The 10749-nt window shown below is 46.9% G+C and overlaps 1 pseudogene; it reads right to left on the bottom strand.

Moving 5' to 3' along the window:
• Positions 1-10127: 10127 nt before the first annotated feature.
• Positions 10128-10246, bottom strand: LOC111744783 (annotated as a pseudogene).
• Between the last annotated feature and the right edge of the window lie 503 nt (positions 10247-10749).

Below are 10749 nucleotides of genomic sequence, written 5' to 3'. Positions count from 1 at the left end.
CTCTCTCTCTCTCTCTCGGGGTCACCGTGGAGGCTGAGCCATGGGCATTTATAGGGTCCTTTCATCCTGGATTTGGACACGTGGGGTGGAAGTGGAGTTTGGGCCAATCCTCCTCTCCTCTACGGCTGCCCCCTACCTCCACTCCCCACCCCTGCCCATTGCATGCCTATCACTCTATCTTGGACTTCACAGCTGACTAATGTTCCCCATTAATAAGCTACAGATAAGGACTGACGTCCTGTGTTTCCGTGTTTGTTCCCTCGGTTACCCCAAGGTTGCTGCCCCAGGGCGGCCCCCTGCCCCCATGGACTCTGTGAATGGGGATTCTGTAGGAGAGTGTGCCAAACCCCTCCTCTCTGACTCAAACTGTTGGCCAGAACAGGGGCAACACTTCACCCAAAACCGACCATGAGAGTGGATGTCAACACTACCTCTTCCAGTGATTGGGAAGTCCTTCCTGATGTCTGAACTCCAATTATTCCTGCTTGAATGGGATGGAAAACAACTGGTTGGCTTGTGACATGAACCTTCCAAAGCAGAAAGGTTGTGTGTCCCTTCCATGGTTGCTTTCTTGCAATCAATCACCCGTAAGTCATTAAATATAACCTCCTCCCTGAAACCCCAGCCAAATAGCAGCTCTCATAGCTTGAAGGCAGGGGGTGGTTTCCATGGCTTTGGGTCTCTGGCTCTGGCTGGTGGAGCCAACCTCAGGGGGTCAACCGAAGAAGGTGTAGGCTTTCATTACAGCATCATGCTCATCCATCTTTGTGAGCCCTTTCTTGTCTGTCTCTGTAAAAAGGGGGAAATAAACTTACATTATTGGATTGGGATTTGGATTAAATGAAATAATGTAAATAAGGTGCTCTGAGCAGCGCCTGGCTTATAGTAAGCCATCAATTAATATTAGCTATTATTAATAGGATTATTTATACTCTGAGGAGGAGAACAGGTCTCCTCAAGCCCACATGTTAAGGTTCCAGGATCTGTGACAGGCTCTAGGCAACCCCTGGAGCTCAAAGCCACACAGGTCTCTGGGGAAGATCATTTCTTTGGGGCAGCGAGCTGTGCAGGCTCAGGGAGGCTGCAATGTTTGATGACTCTCCAGCCTTGATGCTCTCTCAGCCCAGCAATGGGCAACACCAGCTCCTGCCATCAGCGTTGCTCTGGCCTGGGTTCTCGGAGGTATTTAGGTCTGATTGTCCCCCAGGCCTCATGCCCTGCTCTTCCTTAATCCCTCCAGCCTTACTCCGTCTCCTGGGGATGAAAAAGTAGGCTCTGGCTCAGAGCGTGGTCAGGAGGACTGGCTTCTGGACCCTGCTCTACCTTCTGGCCAGCAGGTCCCCAGGCAAGTCACAATCCCAAGAATGGAAATCTGGGAGAGATTGGAGACTGTAGAGTGGAGCTCCTTCTACTGTATCATGGGAATGCGGGGACATCGAGGCCCAGGGATGGCAAGTGACTCATCCAAGGTGGTTCCAAAAGTTAGTAGCTGAGCTGGGACTAGAACCTGATCTGGAGCTTTCCACCACACCCTACACTGCCAAGTCACACTCTGAGCCTCAGTTTCCCCATCCAGACAATGGGAGTAATGATGCCCACCCCACAAAGTTGTTTTGAGGATGGAGAAAAATAATGAATAGGCAAGTGTGTTGCAATTGAGAATGCATATCATCCAGGTATATATTGGGAGTTGTGAATCTGCTAGTGAGGAGGAGGAAGAAGAGAAGGAGGAGGGGAAGAAAGAAGAGACCCAAACAGAATGGAATCTCCAAAAAAGCAGAGATTCTTATGCAGTTTGTTCTCTGATGTATTTCCAGTGCCTAGAACAGTGCCTGATACACAGGTAGAAGCTCAGCTTCTTCTGAATAAAGATAACTTCCTTCTCCACCCCAGCCTTCCGCCAGAGGCTGAGATAAATCCAGATGGACTGAGGACTGGGGCGGACATGAACTCCACATTTCCTACACCCACCTGCCCACTCTGAGTCCAGTACCCAGTAGGTTTCCGATTGCTTCAGGCAAAGCTCCCCCTGGACCTGCCTGCCCCCTCTTCTTTTCCAGGGCACAGCTCTTACCTGGAACGTTAGTTCTCTGCCTGCAGCCATCCCTCCCCAACCTCAGGCGTTCCCAATGCTCTAGGAAAAGATTCAGAGGGAGAGGTTGCAATTTAGCCGCTTTCTGGTCTGGGCCCATCTGGGAGGAGGCGAGGGCTCCGACCATGACTGGGGCCCTAGTCTTAGCCTTTGAGCCAAGAAAGGAAGAAAGTGTTCCTGTCGGAGCCTCAGGGTTCAAGCTCTGCTTTCTGGCAGGCAGTGGAGCTCCCCAGGGGAGGGCTGAGTTTTGTCTCCAGCGACCACTATGTGGTATCTTTATGAAGTCCAAGTTGTCATTAATTGTATGATGCACTACTAATTAGAGCATGACGAAAATACTTTCTTTAGAGATGGATGGCAGTGATGGTTGCACAACAATGTGAATATACTTAATACCACGGAACCGTACACTTACAAATGGTTAAGATGGTAAGCTTTGTGTTATGTGTACTTTACCACAATTAAAAATAATTTTTAAAAAATAAGGAAAGGAAAATGACCTGAAAATGTTTTCTTACCAATTTTTATTTTATACTTATTGAAAGAAGTGTTTTAGATTTATTTAGATATCGGTCTTTAAGTCAAAATCACCCTTGTGAATGCATAAAAAAGGAAATTATAGGCAAAATCAATTGGCTAAAATATAGTTGACCCTTGAACAGCATGAGTTTGAACTGTGCGAGTCCACTTACGCATAAATTTTTAAAAAATCAATACTGTAAATGTATTTTCTCTTCTTTATGATTTTTCTTAATATCATTTTCTTTTTCTTCAGTTACTTTATTGTAAGAGTACAGTATATACTATATAAAACATAAAAAATATGTGTTAATTGACTTTCCGTTTTTGGTGAGGCTTCAGGTTAACAGTAGGCTATTAGAAGTTAAGTTTTTGGGGAGTCAAAGTTACACGTGGATTTTCGACTATACAGGGGGTTGACACCCCTAACCCCACATTGTTCAACAGTCAACAGTAGTCCTAAGATTTCTTCATGTTCAGAGTCCAACTTTCCAAAATTCCTTTCTGATTCAGAGTCCCCAATGTTTTCTTACACAGTATCACCCTCCGTGCCATCAGAAGTGTAGTGATGCACCATTTCTTGCAAGATTGTCCACTGTTTCCAGAATTTCTTTCCAAGCCTCGGATGATCATTCTGTAAACTTTATCGCAGGTGTTTTCTTGCTTCATGTGTGACTAGCAATCATGTTGCCCTTTTCTAAGTAATAAAACATACCACAGTTTTATCTGCTTATGGGGCTCTTCCTTTCTTAGGTTTCATAAAACACTTGGCTGTTGTTTTGCAGGAAAATATGGAATTGTTCTTTAGTGATAACTATTTGCTTCACTAATCTCAAATTCTTGCTGTGCTCCTCTATTTCCTCGCCTTTGTGTTTACACAATAACTCTGTGTTTAACTGATAAACCACAACGTAACCTTTTGAAGACATTTAAACAGCAAATAAACAACACAGTCGTAGAAATGAGAAGGCATGTTGGAACTCACCCGACCAAGTTTAAGTACGCACAGGTAGTGACAGCCTCTCCCAGCTGCTGTAAGACAGCACAATTGTAAAAGATGCTGAGATGAGAAAAAAAGGGTACACTTTAGGACTGATGAAATATAGCAGTTATAATATTAAACACATATTTAGTGCTCACTCTGTCATGCACTGCTCCAGACGTTCTTACACGTATTAACCCTCTTAATTTTCGCAGCAATCCTGTGAGCTAAATGTTACCAGCCCAGTTTTTAGAGAAGAGGAAAATGAGGCAGAGAGAGGTGAAGTAACTTTCTAGCTAGTAAGTGGAGAGGCAGAATTAGAACCCCAGGAATCTGTCTTTGAGAGGACTTTTTTGATTGTGAAAGTAAATCCCTACCTCACCCAAATAATCAAGATGAGAAAGAAGTGAGAAAGAATGCTAAAGCACTCTGAATAATAAAGAAACAGGGATTCGAGTGACTTGGCTGGTGGCTTGAACGAGGGGGCTGAGCCCCTGGAAAAGCAGAGAGAGGAGGAGGTTGTCCGTGGGGAGCTGGGCCAGTGAGGATGCCCAACGTGGGAGGACAGTGACAGAATTCAGGACCCGAGCTGTCTGACAGCTGATGTGCGGAATGTTGCCTGCTCTGAGCTGAGCTGCAAATGCCTTCCGTTCTACCAACAAGGTCGGTAAAAGTGGGTCACACACCACAGCCTGTGAGGCTGGAACATTGAGGAATGAAAGAGAAGGGACAGATCCACAGTCAGGTGAAGTGAGACAGAATGAAGAGAGAAAACCCAGGCAACGGCTGGCAGGAGAAGTGAGAGGCTGGGGTTCAGGCACCTCTTCAGGAAGCCCGAGAACTATGGTAGGGTACAGGATCCATGAAGTTCTGGGACAGAGTGCAAATACTTATTGATAAGCCATTGGATTTCCATGTAGGGTTGCCAGATAAAATACAGGATGCCCAGGTAAATTTGAAGTAATTCCAAGCAATATATGGGACATACTTATACTGAAAAATTATTTGCTGTGCTCCTCTATTTGAAAATGAAATTTAACCGTGTACCCTGTATTTTTATATGCAATTCTATTCTATGTGAAAGCAAAGGGGAAACCCAGAGGACTGAGAGCCAGGGACATTTGGGTTTCAAACTGAATCTTCACAAGGACCTTCAGAGACGAATCATCTTAGACCCATTTTACACAGCAGGAAACTGAGGCACAGAAAGGTTATGAAAGTTTCCCAAGACCACAAGGCCGGTAAATAGCAGAGACAAGCTACAGCTACGTAAACAGGTCTGTCTGATCCAGAAATTCAGGTTTTCCCCTCAGTGACAGGCTGACTTCATTCTCTAAACCCAGCTCAAAGGCCAGGCAGTCCTGACATGAGGCCCAGGTGAAAGCAGGGAAGGTTGAAGGCCCAGGATCTTGAGGAGACACAAAGACAGCTTCCTGCAGTCTCTCTCCTGCCCATGGGGTGGGGCCCAAGGGTGAAGAAGATGGAAACTCACCTATCCTTTAGCTCCCCACTGTACACAGAGCACGGCTGGCCTTGAGCTTGGTGTGTCCTCCTTCCAACCCCTTCACCTTTGGGTTCTGATATGTGTTGTTCCCTCAGCAACCATTTTCTCATGGCTAACTCGTCCTCAAACTCCAGGCCAGTGACTTTCAAACTTTTTTGACTGAGACTCGCAGGAAGAAATACATTTAATATTCGAATCCATAAACATTACCTGGATAGAAAGATAGAGATAGCGATATAACTAAGACTAACATTTCACAAAAGTTTTTACTAAATGTGATATTTTAAATTCCTCTACTCTGTTTCACTAAAAAAGAAATTCAGGTTACAACTACTAAATTGATTTCATGACCCACTAATGGATTGCACTCACAGTCTGAAAAATACCACTTTCAATTCTGGCTTAAAAATCACTTTTTGCACAAACTCCTGCCATAGCTTCTCTTCACTCTTTGGGGAGGGCTTCCTGTAGCCTCAATATCACACCTCTCTGGAACATCACCAGTGGTGTATCTTGCCTTTTTGTAACACTCGGAGGCTGGTAATGATCTCTTCAGTGCCTTGCTCCTCCTCTGAACTGTGAACTCCCAGAGAGCAGGGACTATATCTGGGTTTGCTCACCATTGCACTCCCTGAGCCTAGCACGGGGCCTGGCACATTTTACGTTCTCAGTAAATGTTTGTCAAATGAGTAAATGAGCAAAACCACCAGCTCCGGTCCCCACAAGCCTACCTGTACCCTGCTCTGCGTCTTCTATGTTGCAGCCCCAGGGCATTCCTCAGGGACCTAATTCAAGAGAGAAGTTGATTCTCAGAGCTTGGGCAGAGACGAGGACTGTGCCTTTATGCATTGGTGGGGTGAGCAGGGGTCAGGAACAAGTTTGTCTTCATTTGGAAAGGATTAGGTGTGAGTAAGGGGCCGGGGGCAGGGGGACCTTTCTAATAACCCTGCATTGTGAAGTGGTGAGTTCCAGTGGCTTGAAGGAATCCGAAAAAGGCTGTGCAAGCATCAAGGAAGCTGTGGCAGGAATTTGTGCACAAGGGGGAGGGTTGGACAAACTGACTAATGGGGTCCCATATAACTGCAGAATGGAGAAGCGCAGGCTGCAGATTTAAAAAGCCTATTTACAGGAGGGCACCCGGGAGCCATTGTGGGTGCTAGCAGGAGAGGAAACCAGCTGGGAGGAGGAGGCTGCTGGAGGGCATACTTCTTCTCCCTTAACTGAGCTGTCCATCACATCTAGGGGAAGCTGGCCAGGCTGTAGGCCCCAAAGAGCTGAGGGTACCTTGGTGGCCCCGTGGCTCCCCGGGCTTCCACTCACCCTGGATGCAGGCTGAAGGGCAGAGGAAAGTATTTGCCGGCTGGCTCAGGAGAGCTGGTGTCTATGCCCTACTGGGAGAAAGAGGAGCTGGGAACACCAGAGCCAGGCCAAGCCGGGATTGTTACCAGAGAAGGGGTGGTAACAAACTGGAAGGTTGTGGGCAGAGCCCCACCACCTGGCTTGCAAAGGTCACCCAAACCTGTTTGACTTCCCATTCAGAGCAGCTGCAGCTGAACTGCCCTGGCTCCCCAGCATCCATGGGTTCCAGCGACTGGGCGACCTGCAGCACCCTTTTTAGACTCTGCGAAGGTCTCTCTCTTCCCTGCATGTCACCATGCTCACTTTCCTCCCGCCCTGGCACCACACCTCCTCCTGTTTCTCTCAAGCCTCTGCCCCATCAGCCTCATGCTTCCTTGCCCATCCATCGTGTGAGACACCAAGCTAAGCTCACACTCTTTCTCTCCACCAGTTATCTCATCTCTGTGGTGAAGTGGGCACAAAATAACTCCATTTTATGGGTTAGGATAAGGGAAGCTCAAGGACGTTAAGCTGGTCACCACCTTCTCTCTGCCCCCTGCTCCACAGCACCCTGCTTCATCTTCATGACGGCACAAATCATGCTGTCCTGGATGATTTGTTTAAGCTCTGAGGATAGAAATAGTATTGAATTCACTTTTGTAGTCTCAACACTTAACATGAGATTGATGTAGAATAGTTGCTCAAAAATATGTTTGTAGAATGAATTGTTTGCCCAAGGTCCAACAGCTGAGAAGTAACTAAGCCATAATTCAAACTCAAATCTTTCTGAATTCCAGCCCAGCCCCACACCCTTCACCCTCCCTGACTTACTCAGAATCCTGGGTGTTTGGGTGTGTTCCTATCCCCTTCCCCTCCATAGTCCCTGAAAACAAGGCCTGGGACAGCATCCCAGCCTGGCTCTGATTCCCCCTGATCTCCCCAGCTCTGTTCTTAGAACCCAGGAGGAGCTCTGTGAATGTGAGATGCCCAGGCCAGGAAAGGGAAGGGCCCAGGAAGAGAAGGCCTCAGCCAAACCAATGGTGTCTTTTTGCCTGTGAGACCAGCCACAGACCTTATGACGGTGCTCATCTGACCATGATTCCGCCTAGGGCTGGGCCTGCCACCTTCTCATGAGAGCCAGCTGAGGCTTTGGTATTCTCCAGGGTGGGTCCAGGTAGGGCACTTGATCCTCTGCTCATTTTGCTGCAATTCAATATCAGCCTCCAATTTGCACGCTCTGCTGCCATCCTCCCCTCCTCCCTCAGGCCTCTGCTGGGGGATGGGAGAACCAAGTATTCTCCACAGCACTTCTGAGGGCCCCTGGGAATCACTGGGACTGACTTCACCCCCAGGCCCTGGGATGGAGGGATTTCTGTGCCCTTTAAGGGAGGAAGGCCTGGATATCCAGTGGGCTACGGGCAAACTCTGTTGAATACAAAGCTGCCTGGCTGTGGAATACAAAGCCACTGAGGCTCTCTAAGCTTCCAGGTGAACAAATGTAAAATGACCCGCACGCGGCAAGCGTTCAAAAATATGAGTAGAGACTTCTCCAAGGGCTGAGGCCCATGGCTCTGAAGAATCCTCGCCTTATCTAAACACCCACTTCTGGCTGCAATGGTAGCCCATTCTCTCTGGTTCTAGCTGCTGAATATCTGTTTCCTTGGGGTTTTAGGGCACTTGAAACAGTTCATTGTATTTATTTATTCATGCAACAAATAGTTATTGAGCACCAGCTGTGTGCCAAGCATTGTTTCAGGCTTTTTAGATATACCAGGAAACAAAATTAACAAAGATCCCTGGCCTGGTGGAGCTGATAGTATGGGGCAGTTTATTCAGTCTGTGGGGCAGTTTATTAAATGACCCTTCTCAGCCTGTTCTCTTTCACTTTAAATAACCTGAATGAAAAGAGATGAAAATAAATTGTAAATTTTAGAAGATAGCGTTTACTCTCAGATATCACCTTTACCCCTGTATTATCACACCACAGCTTGAATTTGTTATTAATGTCAAATGAGTACAGTGAAAAGTGTGTGCTGTTCCTCAAAAAGGCAAACACAGAGTTACCACATGACCCTGCAATTCCACTCCTAGCTCATTATGCTGCAATTCAATATCAATACACGAAAAAGTTGAAATCAGGTGTTCAAACAAAAACTTGCACACACACGTTTATAGCAGCACTATTCACAATAGACAATAGATGGAGACAACCCAAGTGTCCATCGACAGATGAATGCATAAACAAAATGCAGTATGTCCATATAATGGAATATGATTCAACCATAAAAAGGAATGAAGTACTGATACATGCTACAACATGGATGAATCTTGAAAACATTCTGAGTGAAAGAAGCCAGTCACGAAAGGCCACAAATTGTGTGATTCCATTTATATAAAATGCCCAGAATAGGCAAATCCATAGAAACAGAAAGTAGACGGGTGGTTGTCAGGGGCCGGGGAGAAGGGAATGGGCAGTGGCTGCTCAGTGGGTACAGCATCTCCCACTGTGGGTACAGGGTGATGAAATGTGCTGGGACTACATTGTGGTAGTGGCTGCTCAATATTGTGAATTACTAAACACCACTGAGTTACATGCTTTGAGATGGTCGAATTGGTGGATTTTGTGTTATGTTATTTTACGATTTTAAAGAAGTATGTGCTGTGTGGTTCTTACCCACACAGGACTTCTCGTCCTGTATTTTGCCTCTGCTTCCCCCAGGGCCTTTGCACATGCTGGTCCTCCTAGCTGGGATGTTCGCCTCTCCTCTCTTCTCTTATTTAATACATCTTCATCCTTTGGATCGCAGCTTAATCATCACTTCCTCAAAAAGGCCAAATCTCCCTATTACATACTCAAGCACCATGTGCCACTGCGGTAGAGCACTCGTCTTGGTCATAATCATGACATTTGTATGACAAACATCTCCCCCACTAAATTGTAAGCACCTGTTGAGAAAAGGAAACCCACGTCTTTTTTGTTTTCTGATGTATCCCTAGGCCCTAGCTTAGTGCCTGACACAATAAATATTTATTGGGTGCATAGATTAATAATTAATTCCCCTAAGGGAATTCTAATAGAGTCACTATCCCCACCAGCCCCATCTCAGATGGTTTCCCCAGTATATCCACTGCCGCCACGGAGACTTCCTAGCCACTGCAGCTCCTCATCATAATTGCCACTGACAGGTCAGGGTGAAGCCAACAGAAGCCAGAGATGGTCATGAGGAGTATCAGCCAAACTCCTAGGGAGCTTAGGTGGCAAGACAGAATTGGACAATAAAGGTGAAGTTCAGGTCAATTATTGGTATTAGGATGAGAGAAAAGTGCCAGGTGGGACAATGATCTGAGTCGGAATTGAACTGTGAACGGGAGTCAAGTCAATGCTGTACAGGATGGGCTTTCCAAGGAATGCTTGTTGGATGACTACTCCAAAAGAATAACATGCCAAGTACTTGCAGGGTGAGTGCCTGGCATATGATAAGCATAATGATAGATTCTGAGGATATTGAAAAGAAGCCTTGAGGGGACTTGGTGGGTGAAGAGATGTGGGATAGAGGGAGGAGGGAGAACAGAATGACTCTGGGGTATAGTTGGGCCCTGCCGCCCTTTACTGAGGTGGGGAGCCCTGGAGGAGGAACAGGTTGGGCAGAAATAATGAGATAAATTCTGATGTTCTTTAAAAAAAAAAAAAATGCCTATAGCACCTGGTATTCCTAGGGGTTCTCCCGTCCAAGTACTAACCAGGCCCGACCCTGCTTAGCTTCCGAGATCAGACGCGATTGGGCACGTTCAAGGTGGCGTGGCCGTAGACTGATGTTCTGATGTTCTGATGTTGAGATGCTTCTGGAATAAGTAAGAGCAGGGTCTGGGGAATTGCAGAAGCCAGGAGCAGTGGGGTGGGAGTGAATGCGAGGTGAGGAAGAAGGGGAGGACGGAGGGGTTTCAGTAATCATGGGAGGAGCTGGGGAAGAATGTGTTAAAGAGAGGGGCGGAAGAACAAAAGATGTTCCATTTCCACGGAGGAGGGAGGAGCTGGGGTCCAGACCCCAGGCTGGTCACAGTCAAGAGGAGGTGGGCCATGTTTCAGAGGGAAGAAACATGGGGTATGGATGATGTTGCAACGTGGCAGAAAGTTGGAATTCCTGACTTAGGGCTCCTGCTTTCTTTGTGAACTAGGAGGAAGTCAGCTGCCCAGAGACTGCGAGAGGTGGGGGCTTGAGGGCACTGGAGAGGATTTGAAAGAGCTGCAGTGGAGAACAGAGAGAGAAGCAGCAGGAATGGTGGAAAGGGTCTGTTGAAGGAAGAGGCCAGGAT

Source organism: Pteropus vampyrus, unplaced genomic scaffold (assembly GCF_000151845.1).
Source record: "Pteropus vampyrus isolate Shadow unplaced genomic scaffold, Pvam_2.0 Scaffold140, whole genome shotgun sequence".
Classification (NCBI taxonomy): Eukaryota; Metazoa; Chordata; class Mammalia; order Chiroptera; family Pteropodidae; genus Pteropus; species Pteropus vampyrus.
Note: the sequence above shows the minus strand (reverse complement) of the source record. Positions and strands in the feature narration are given on the sequence as shown.